A 12206-nucleotide genomic window follows, 5' to 3' on the forward strand; every position below is an offset into this window, starting at 1 on the left:
CGGATGTTCTTTTTTCCGAGGGCTCGGATCGACAGAAGGAAGGTCACGGGTTACTACTGCTGCCTACGGCAGTGGATCTCCACGGATGGCGTGGTGTGCATCGTGCGTGCAAGGAAAGAAAAAACAGAAACGGTGACGTGTTAGTGCTGGAGTCCAGTCCAGGGGACAAACACGACGCAAGATTAGATCCCCGGATCGAACGGGAAAAGGGCATAACGACCAGGAAATCGATCCTAAGAGCCCGGCCCAAGCCACCGTGTTGGACGTGCTCTAAAAAGAGCGCCGGCGAGTTAGACTAGGCGGCGACGGCGAGAGGGAGATCGATCGAGGCGGTGATGGAGTACGGATCACCCAACGACCCGACGGTGGAGAAGTTGGACGACTCGCCGGTGCCAGCAGTGGTAACAAGACACGAGACACCCAGAAGCGCCCTAAGCGATTTCTTACCCATCAAGGCAGAGTTGCAGAGGCAGACGAGCTTCCTCATCGACAGGGAATACGATGATGTCGTGATTCGGGTTTTTGTTGAACTTGTATGCCCAGGAGGGCAAAGTATGGATATGGACCGTGAGATCAAGAGGCGTGCACATGAAATCTTTAGCCGCTTTTCTGGTCCCGTCCCGTTAGGGTTCAAGGTGAAGCTAGATGATGAGACGGTTGATGATGGGACGGTTGGTGATTTCGACCGTGCTGTGTCCGTGTTCGCCCGGCAGATATGTGTGCCTCTAGGAAAACTCGCAACTCTGATCTCCAATGAAGAAAGAGAAGGCCAACACGAACAAATTCGGCAATTGTCTTTGATTTCAGAAATCATCCATGGTTTAAGGGCCACGCTGGGGATGCCACAAAAGGATGGGTTTTTGAAGCCTGGATCACCGTACGTCGACTCGGTGTTTCCGAGAGTGGTACTACGGTGGGGGTGCAGAAGCGCCCTCATCGTGTACTCACGCATCAAGAAAGAGCTGCAGAGGCAGGTGGGCGAGCTCATCGACACGGAAGACAACGGTAATGAGCTTCGGTTGTTCAATTATTACGGCGTATGCTCAGAAGCAAGTATGGAGGATGCAATCAGGACAGGCGCTACTAAAATCTTCAAGAGATACTTTGGTCGCATCCTGCAGTGGTACAAGAAGATGGAGGCTGAGAGGAGTGATGAGATCAAGGACGAGTCGGATGATGAGACAGATGATGAGATAGAAGGTTTCAACCTTAATGTGTCCTTGTATTGTGAGGACATATGCAGGCAGGTAGAAGAACTCCTAGGTCTGGTCTCAGTTGACAAAACTCCACAAATCGAGTAATTGCTTCGGATTGCATATGAAATCAAGGATTTCAAGCGTAATCTGGCAAAAGTGGGTTGGATGCCAGGGGAGAAGGAGATTGTGGCAGAAGGGATGGAAATCAAGGGAGAAGGGGTGGTCAGTGGCACAATAGTCACAATGACAAAGGTGAGGAGCTCGGAGGAGAAACAGTATGAGGAGATGAGCTCGGTGAAGAAACATGTGGAGGAGGAGAATGAAGAGGAGTCGGAGAGGGCAGGGGAGGAGTAGCAGTGGCGGTGACAGAGGAGAAGGAGCAGCAGTAGATGTTCGGTAGGGTGGGAGTCAAGGGAGACAAAATCTCCACTGGTTATGGTTGTAGCAAGCAAACTCCTTCCGTTTTGTTAAACCGTACAATGATCTCTCATTTTGGTGTTTGCCTAGTCAGTTGAACAATGCTCTGTTGTTGAGTTCTTTGTAACTTTGTTGTTGCATATAACTAAGCAATTCAATGAACTCCGAATATGGCTGACTCTATCTTGTATTCTTGTTGGCATTGCTAGATCATAAACAGATCATTTTTGCAGGCTTTATCGTTTTATGTACACGCCACTCAATGGTTCAATGAGAGACTTAAGCGCGAGGGCAACCCAGCTTTACCGTGTACCATTCATGCAGATTGGTCATTTTTTTTCCTGCCTGGCAAGTGAATCTTGACTTGAAGTGGACAGCTTTAGTGCGCCAAGTATTTCACAATGGTACATACCATGAATGTAGATTTTGCAACTTATCATTTCTCTATTTAATAAGTTCTAAAATGCAGGTTGTCTCTGTGTTTTGCATGCATAGTACTTTTGCTTGTCTTAAAATAATAGATTCAAAAATCACCAGAGTTGAATTGGGATCAGCAATATTGCTTTGCAACTCTGGTGTCTCTAAGATACTAATTGTGTACTAATTCGATCTGGTGTTTTTGCTTTTCTTAAAGAAATAGATTCAAAATTTACCGAGCTGAATTTGGATCAGTGGTATTGCTTTGCACCTCTGGTGTCCCTTAGATACTAATTGTGAACTCTTTGGATCTGGTGTTTTTGTTTGTCTTAAAGAAACAGCTTCAAAATTCACCAGAGCTGAATTGTGACAAGTAATATTGCTTTACAACTCTGGTGTGTCTCAAGCACTAATTGTTAGCTAATATTAGGCACTAATTGTTAACTAATTACATATGGTTTTTCTCCTGGTAATTTCTATGTGAATTTTCTCTGCATTAGTGTTTCATGTTCCGATGATCATTAATTTTTCATGTTCCCTTTGCTTCTTGTTCTCACTGTAGTGTCTTTGCTTACTGTAGATTCTATGTGCCTGAATAGTGCCTCCCTTCTGAACTATTTCATGGTAGCTTCTCAGTTCTTTTTAGTACAACAACAGGCACATTGTTGCTATTTTTTTGGTGGATATGTTTAGCAGCGTATCATTTCATTGATAGAAGAGAGAGAATGAAGTTAGTACAGGTGACATCCTTGCAGGCGTACACAAGAAGGCGTCTAGAAGGTTGCGGCGAGCAGGGGGAGGAGGATGCTCAGCCTCATTACAGATGATCAGGTTACAGGAATAATAGCGGCTAATCCCTTGGCGCTAGCCTTAGCCCAGAGGCGAGCGTCATCCTGGATGGAAAGCACAAGATCGTCGGTGGAGGGGTGAAGGCCGTCGAAGATGACGGCGTTGCGGTGCTTCCAGATGGCCCAAGCGGTCAGAGCGACGATGGAGTTGAGCCCTTTGCGCAGGCCGCTCGGCGAGGTGTCGGCCGCGAGCGCCCACCAAGCATTGTTGCTATAGTATCTGTCTTTTAAATATGGTTCACCGAATCTTGTATGTACCAGTTTTCAATGATTTGATGAAAGGTTTAGGCCAGAGGACAGCCCTATTTTACTGCACCATTCATGATAAACCAAACATTTTTTGCTGTCTAGCAATTGAATCTTCTGTTGAGGTCTTTCTTATATTTTGTGATGTGCTGGTTATCCTGAATAAATATGAGTGTGCTGATATATTAAATTTTCCAATGCAGGTCTATGTATTTTTATGTGTACTGTTATTTGCTTCTGTAAATAAATAGCTGTAAAATCAACATGGACTGGAGTGTGCTGATATATATACATTAGTAAATCAAATCCAATTATTTACTGTGATTTCCAGCAGTTATCTTTGGGTGTCTATTCAGGCATTCTGCAATGTTTGTCTAGCGGAGTTTTTGCTTTAGTTTGGAGAACAGATTCGCTGCTTGATTCTGCATGTTGTGGAGAGTTACCGCTCCATCTAATGTATCAGTGTAGGTGAGCTGCTTGTGTGTAATACCTGTCAGTACCATTTCTTTTTATAGGAGGTTTTGCCTTCTGTCTGCATATACGCAAAACCATGTTGCTTCGCTGCAAATGTTTCATATGGGATATTGTTTGATCCTATGTTCTGTTGGAAATTTGTTCGTGCATCATATATGTGAGACATGTTAGTTTATGGCCGTGTTGCTTGTAACTGATGATTTACCGTGTAAACTGTCGTTTTGATCCGAGAAGTTCTAGTGAAGTCTCATCACCAGATGAGATAAACCTGCTGTTCTTGTGTCCATGCGTGATGAGCTGGTGCTCCGCAACTGTCAATGCTGTGACTCAATTACTCTATATATAGTTTGGGTTCTATGGTTGGCGGTGCAGCCATAGTTAAGCATGATCCATGTGTCCCCTCCTCCTGCGGCGCTTGCAGCGGTGGGGTTTCTCTCCTTCCTCCCCTGGTCGGGATCTCGGCAGCGCGGGCCACCGCTCGTGGGGGAGCTGGGTCTGGCGGGGACGCATGGATCCGACGGCGGCTTCGCTGAGAGGTGGAGGTGCAGCTCCGCAGCGGCGCGGCAGGTGTCTAGCCCGACGCGGCTCGTCTGGATCCCTAAGGCTTGTGGAGGATGCGGGTGGCGGTGGTCACTGATGGAGAGGGTGCTTCCCCTTCCTCAATGGGCGGTGGCGGCGGCGCTGCGGTGCGCCATCTTGGCCGTGCTGGGCGGCGAGGCGGTGGCGGGTGTGGTCCCGATCTGAAGATGGTGGCTGCACCAACGCCTGTTCTCCTCTGTCAGCCGGCCGTGGGCTTCCCCGGGGCATCCTTCTTGGATGGTTGGCGCTGCAGTGGAGGTGCGGGCTCGGGGTAGGGGGAAACCCTTGTCCGGTGGTGCTGGTCACGATGTTGGCGACGCTCTCGGCGCCGTTTCTCCCTCTGGTGGGCGACATCGAGACCTTCTCCCCGTCCTCCGCCCACCTGGTCCTGGGCGAAAGCCTAAAATCTCTTGATTGGGTGGCGACGGCGCATCCGCATCGTTTACTTCATGAAGGCGCCACCTTGGGAGTCAAGGGGGGTCAGGGGCTTGGCGCGGTGGTGCTCTGCCAATTCTTCGGTAGTGTTCCTACTCGGCAGTGGTGTGGGCTTCTTGGTCTTGGCCAGAGACAGTGGCGACATATGGGTTCCTGTGAGAGGTGAGGTGGCCAGAGCTGTCATCCTCTCCCTGGCTTCTTCTTGTTGGCCAGTCCATCCGTTCTCAGGGGTGAGCAGTTCTGCCTCCTGACAGGGATGGCGTCCTTTGATCTAGGACGAGAGGGCAGCGGTGCCCTCTTCGGAGGGAGCGGCGGAAGGTGGGACAACAGGGGACCTTGGGAGTTGATGGAGCATGGCTTTCCTCCGGTGACGAATTGCTCCCTTGTCGCGGTCGCACTGTTGGCAGGATCTAAGGCCAGCATTTGCTGTTTCGTAGTGTTTGTATCTTATCGATTTCATTTTTCTTTTCTTTTTCTTTCCTTTATCTATAATGTGTGGTGGTTGCTTTATATATAAAGCGGGGCGAAAGACTTTTTGGTAAACATGTTGTTCATAAGCTGCAATTGGTCTTTGGGCCAAGGGCTCAACGGGTCATCCAGAGTGCAATCGAAAACATGCGCTATGAGTGCACCTAGATATCACTGCGACGTAGGGGACATTAATTGGGTGTATATCCAAATAGGCATATAGAATGAAATTTATGAAAACATTTTATTGGGCATTACCTTTCATTAGAAAATTAATTGGATGATATCAAAATATGCATATTCATGAATGCATATCCAAGAGGTGTATAGAAGGACATTTATGACAACCATTTATTGGGTGTTTATACAGATAGGCATTTAAAAGGAGAGATGGGCAACTTTTTATGTCCAACAATTAATAAGTGCGGTAAATTACAAAGATAAATTACAACTTATGACTGGGTGCAATTTTTATTGTAAACGATTATTAAAACAGGATTGCACAACATATCTAATGGCCTAGGACACCTAGATCATGAAATCAAACGGTCGAGAACACAGACGGCACTGGAGGGCTTGGAAGGAGCTCGGTTTTAATTTCCTAAATGTGGCACTTCTTATAGGCTTCTTTTGAACATATATTTAACGGAAAGGTGTGGGAGCTCCTGGGACTCCCGGCACCCCCTTATCACACCATGCAGTCCCGTTGAGATCTGTGCTGGAATCTGACTGGGATCAGACCATTTGCAGATTCAGCCAACTTTGTCAGCCCATTTGTGCCGGTAGGCGCCTAGTAGGGTAGGGTATAGGGCTGAGCAGTGGCAGCTGTGCGCTAGTACTCCACAGCGGTTCCCGACAAATGTGGCAGTTAAATTCACTGTAGTCACATGACCACTGATGCACCCTTAGACTAGTCACAATGGGTAGTAAGGGTCTGTTTGGTTCCAAATAAATCATCAACTTATAAGTCGAAAAGTGAAAAAAATGACTTATTTTGCCAAATAGACCCAACTTATAAGTCACCCCAACTTATAAGTCATAAATTGCTCCACCCCAACTTAAAACTTATAAGTCACCTTTTTTACGTGGGTCTCACCACCTTTACATAAAAAAATAAGGTAAAAAGATGTGGTCAGGTGACTTAAAATCAGTGACTGTCACCTGACTTATAAGTCAGGTGACTTATTGAAACCAAACAGGCCCTAACATAAACTAGTAACATGTTCATGTTACTAGTCTATGTTACTATCTCTATAGTGGGGAATAACATATGTATGGTAACATGGAGCACTTCATTTATTAGACTATAGACACATCTTATCTTGATATGTGTGATGTTACTCATACTAGTAGTAACTAGCTTTGCTACCACTTTCATCTCTTTCTTCATTTATTACATGTCACATCATCTATTTAATCTAGATATGTATGATATTACTATCTATATTACTCCCACTGTGGATAGTCTTAGTGTTGATTGACCAAGACAACATCCTCATCCGTAAGTAGCTGCTACTAATGGATAGCGGATGACTAGAGATTAGACAAGACTCTGCTCGTATCCTTTCTCTCTCTGCTCTTTTTTTTCTTTCATCCACACGCCTCTCTCTGCTCCTCTTTTTTATCTCACAGAGTCGCACACAACGCGTCACTCCCTTCTCTGTCATAGCACGTCTGTGTGAGAGAGAGAGAAGCTACCCCTCTCTCCTCCTGTCTCCCTCTCACTACTTTCTCACACGTGAAAGTGACAAATCTTGGGAGGAAAAAATATGGTTGCTGTGACGGGATGGAACAAAAAGGTGGCCCTACGTGCGTCAGTTGGCTAATACTAGCACTGCAAATCACAAACGCTGTGGCAGACCAGGGACCGGATCACGAGGCAGGACAGCCATAGCGAACAGTGAAGATAATGGGTCTCTAGACACCCGGGTGTTAAAAACCAGTCTCTATATTTAACGTATATGATATATCTTACGAAAAATGTATTTGGCACATCTGTGACAGATTGCAAAAACGCCACACCACCTGGATGCCGTCCAATTTAATCCAACGCGTGCTACGCGTTCCAGCGAGCCGTTTTTTTTCTGTCGCTGTTGTGTGGGCCATCGCTCCGCGCCCGCGTCGCTCGAACCGTCTCCCCCCCCCCCCCCCCGATGCGCTGACTTAACTCCTCCCTCCCCCACCACTCCCTCAAGTCATTCGGCAACCGTGCTCTGCTCCGCTCTCTGGTTCTCGGCCGCTCCGCCCGCGCTCTCTCTCTCTGTCGACGGCGAGCGGCGACTCCTTCTCCGGCCGATTCTCGACGCCAGTGTTCTTTTCCACTGGTTAGTCTCGACTCAATCCCCCCTCCCCCCACATCCGCCCGAGTAGTTCATGCTCTGTCTCTCGACGCCATTAGTGGCGGGATGTTTGTCGTGTTGGTCGCAGGTTAGAACAGACGAGGAATGCGCCCAATACGTTCAATTCGTGGTGCATTTGCTATTTGTTAGTCCCTGTTTCGCATGCACATCGTTTTAATGCTTAATTTGCCGTTTTCGATTTCGTGGGTAGTTGCCGTAATTTTTGAACTGATCCCCTCTGCTACGCGGCTCGATTCTGATTTCTAGGGTTTTCTCTAGATGCATAACCATTATGTCTCTGTTCATGATTCGACGGCGTTATTGTAGGATCGAAAGTATGTCTAGAGGGGGGTGATTAGACTACTTGACCAAATAAAAACTCAACCTTTTCCCAATTTTAGTTCTTGGCAGATTTTAGCTATTTTAGGACAAGTCAAGCAATCATCACACAACTCAAGCAAGCATGCAAAGAGTATATTGGCAGCGGAAAGTAAAGCATGCAACTTGCAAGAATGTAAAGGGAAGGGTTTGGAGAATTCAAATGCAATTGGAGCTGGTTGGGCTGGTGCTGTGGCTGTAGCTAAGGTGGTGGCTCTGGTGTCAGGAACTGGCACTGCAGTCGACCTTTGAGCTCGTGGCACTCTGGCAAATGCATCAGTTGTAGTCTTCCCTCTCCTCTCCTGCATGTCATCTTGAAGTTGCTCCACTACAGACTGAATCTCTGTTACTTTGACATCCATGTCATAGAACTTTTGTTCTATGATCCTCTCTAAGCTCACCTGATTCTGAGTGAGGGTGGCCAGTCCTTTCTCAATCCTCAGTGTGGATGCAATCAAGTAACTAAGCTGCTCTTGCTTGTTTTTCAGGAAATACTCAGATGCCTCCTCTTGAGTTGGCATCTTGGCAGCTTTCTCCTTCCTTGCCTTCTCCTTCTGTGCTTGAGCATGAACTGATGATGGATCATCCTTGTTCATCACAACTTCATTATCTTCAAAATCTGGATGAATAGGCAAATGTTCCTTGTCCAATAGGTATATGACTGTGCCCATCTTGGAGTTAATTAGCTCCTGGATCTGAGGGGCATAACCACAGCTCCTCTTCTGATCTGCTGCAGTTCTTTTGATGGTCTCTACCATGAGGCTCATGACTTTGAATTTCTGTGGCACATCAAAGATATGAAGCAAGTTGATTGCATGGCCTCTGATCATCTTGTGATCACCTGACTTGGGCAACAGAGTGCGCCTCAAAATCCAATTGATAGTTGGCAACCCTGACAGAAGATAATGTACAGACCCAAACTTGAAAGTATCAAGTGCCTTGTTTGGAATTTCCTTGTACATGTTGGACATAGAGTTGTGGTCCATCTTCTTCTTGGCATATATGTCTAAGTCATCCTCATGCTCCTCTGGGGCATTGATGAGCTGTGCCCACTCAGCAACTGTTGATTGGTACCTCGTACCTTCAGACATCCACACAATCCTTCCATCTGGATAGAAGTGTGCTGTGGAGTAGAACTGCATGATCAGCTCTTCATTCCACTTTGTGAGCTTCTACCCAACAAAGTCTGCTACTCCACAAGCCTTGAAGCTGTCTTGCACTCCAGGATAGTGCTCTTCATTGTCCTTGATGAACTGCCAATCTACCCATCTCATGTCACAAACAATGGGCTTCTTATCCAACAAGACTGTCTCACAGAAGTCCTGCTGTTCCTTAGTGTGGAACCTATAGTCAACAGTAGTACGTCTTCTTGTAGCATATGGATCTTCTGCTCTCCACTTTCTCAGCCCTGAGTCTGTTCTGATCTTCATGTCCTCAGCCACAGGATGAGCATCATTGTGGTCTGGGATCTTGGGCTTTAGCTTCCTGAGAACTTGGCCTTCCTCTTCTTCTGCAGTGTCAGGCACTGGGGCCTTGTTCTTTTCAGCAGCTGGTATGCTCCTTGTGTTCCTCTTTGGAGCTGTCTTGGCCTTTGATGCAGCCTTGGGTGCTTCCTTGGGCTTGGATGCAGTAGCCCCTGATCTTATAGCATCACCCATCAGCTTTTGTGCCTTGGGTGCTGGTGCAGCAACCTCTTCTTCCTCTTCCTCTTTAGAATCTCTCATGATTGAGGATCTCCCAAGCACTCTAGCAATGGTCTTTTTGATCCTCTCCTTCCTCTTCTTCCCTTCTGCAGCAGCCTCTTTGGGTTCAGATCCCAAAGGGACTTGAGTAGATGCTCTGGCCTTAGACATTGGAATTCTCTTTGCAGGAACCTTTTGCTTCATGCCTGGCTTGGTGGCAGCAGCAGTGCTATATTCCTTCTTAACCACTTTCTTGGAAGTGGCTTCTTCTTCTGCCACATAGTCCTCATCCTCTGATTCTGAAGTTCTTTTCTTCCTTTGTCTGGTGGCAGCTTTTGACAAGTTACTAGGAGTACTCCTGCTGCCTTCATCTGAGGAACTGGAGGGACTAGTGCCCTCACTCATGTGCACTTGCTGCTCTGACAGGTTTTGGCTATCACTCTGATCTGACATGATGAACAAGCTGACTGCTGACCCTGTGAACAGTTTATAGATGAGGTAGAGTGGATGAGCATCACAAAATGCAGAGATTTTTGCAAAAGAATGATTCAAAATCTTAGTTTTAGTTTCCCACAGAAATCATTTCGGATCTACCAATTTTTAAACTCGGTGATACCGAAGCAGTTTTGGAACCTAAACTAGTGAACTCGGTCAGACCGAGTCACAGTTCGGTGGCACCGAGACTGCTAGGGTTTCACAAAGTTCCAAAATCGGTCACACCGATTAGTAATTCTCGGTCAGACCGAGTCTCACTTGTGCAATGGCATGAGCCAAATCGGTGGGACCGAGTTTTTCAACTCGGTGGGTCCGAGATGGTTTCGGCGGAAACCTAACCCTAAAGTTTTCGAATCAATCCTATTCTACGAACGCATTGTCTGGATAGGAGTGTTTCAATCGTGGCTAGAAACAATAAGATCACAATGTGCTAGGTATCAGATTGGGGATAGCAAAAAGATCGAGTCCATACCCTAGTTCGGCGGAGAGTCGCTACGGCGGCAACGGCGGGGTTGAATTCTGTTGACGGCGATGGAGACCAGCGACTGAAGGCGGCTGGCGGCGAGGAGACGATCTGGAGACCACGTTGGCAGAGCGAGCTATCGCGCGGGCGAAGGGGTTCGGAGAAATTTCCAAATTTTTGCCCGTGCCTATATATAGCCCGACCCTGTCGGTGTGACCGAGTGGAACAACTCGGTGGCACCGAGATGCAAAACTGTATACAGTTATTGCAACTCGGTGTGACCGAATGGTTCAAATCGGTTGCACCGAGATCGAAAATTCAGATCAACTTAATGATCTCGGTAGGACCGAAAGTAGGATATCGGTCAGACCGAGAATCACAAAGAGGTTTTGGAAGTTTAAGTCTATGACGAATCGGGGACTCCGAGTGCTCCTCACACAGAGTGGTTCGAATCTGACTTGATCAAATTTTGTGATGTAGCATGAATAGAGTTTGAGACGAGAAAAAGCATAGATAGCTAGAGGAGGTTCTTAGGCATTCTTGTCCATCCACTTGGCAAAAGGAAATAAAACCAAACAATCAAAACAACAACTGGATGTCCTCGAATGAGTAAAATATGCAACCAACATGCTCACACAATAAAATGGCAATTGAAATATGTGACAAAGCATGCACAACCAATTCTAGCATCTATCAAGCAATTGGCGATGACTAGGTCATCTATATATGAGTACATTGACTTAGGAGTCAAGTGAGAACACTTGATCATAGGTCATACTCATCGTTTAAGCTCAAGTGGGGTTACCACTTTTACATAAAGCATTGTTGTGTTCACATCTTTAGAGTTGCTTTAGCTCAAGTCTTAGAGTAAAGCTCCCCCTAGATGTGATATCCCCCCTAAGAGGGATGAACTAACCTTGGGTTTTGTCGATGATGACTTCATGTAGATGTTGAAGATGTGGATGCTCAATGTTGATGTAGATCACTTGGAGCTATCCATTTGAGTGAATTGCACTTTCAATACGTACATGGGTTAGTCCCACAAGGAACAAACAAGGATATCCATAGACATAGAGTGATGCACACACAAGATGATGTCCATGAAAACTTTTAGGTTACCTTGTCCCTTGTCTTACCAACAAGAGGGTTTGTGACTCCTTGAACTAGTGCAAGATGTGGAAGTTGATTGCACTTGTTCTTGCCAAAATGATAAGAGTGAAGTATGTTGGCGGAGTCATCCTCAAGAACTCTCTAGTTCCTCTTCTTTTGGATCCACACCATCTTGATGGGAATCCTTGGAGTTGTAGTCGTACTTGATGAAGTGGAACTTGAAGTGGTCTTGGGAATCCACTTGACTAAGGTCTTAGGAGTTTCTTCAAATGCATCAATTTCCTCTTGAAGCTTGTCCTTGCCTTTTTGCTTGTAGTCTTGTGGTGGAAGATCATCTTGAACTTGTGTCCCTTTGAAGGAAGTAGGATCATACTTCTCTTGTTGAGGAACAAACTTTGTCTTGGGGTATTGATCTTCTTCCCACTCAACTCCATTGGCATTGAACTTTCGTTCAAAACCAACACCTTGATTCTTCCAGTGCCTTCCTTGCTTGCGCACAATTTCCTCGAATTGCTTACTCCCGGCAAGGCTTTTGTACACTCCTTTCTCTATAATTCCCTTCAATAAGCTATTTTCTTGCTCAAGTGTAACTTGGCTAAGAGAATCATTAGTGGAATCAAGAGAACTACTAGAAGCAACAATATTGGATTTAGCATGAT

General features: G+C 46.3%; 1 pseudogene; it reads left to right on the forward strand.

Moving 5' to 3' along the window:
• The first annotated feature begins 335 nt into the window (after positions 1-335).
• On the forward strand, positions 336-1550 carry LOC147987553 (uncharacterized; annotated as a pseudogene).
• Positions 1551-12206: the final 10656 nt, after the last annotated feature.

The sequence above is a fragment of the Triticum urartu genome, chromosome 2A (assembly GCF_056163025.1).
Source record: "Triticum urartu cultivar PI428250 chromosome 2A, HENAU_Tu73, whole genome shotgun sequence".
NCBI classification, from domain to species: Eukaryota; Viridiplantae; Streptophyta; class Magnoliopsida; order Poales; family Poaceae; genus Triticum; species Triticum urartu.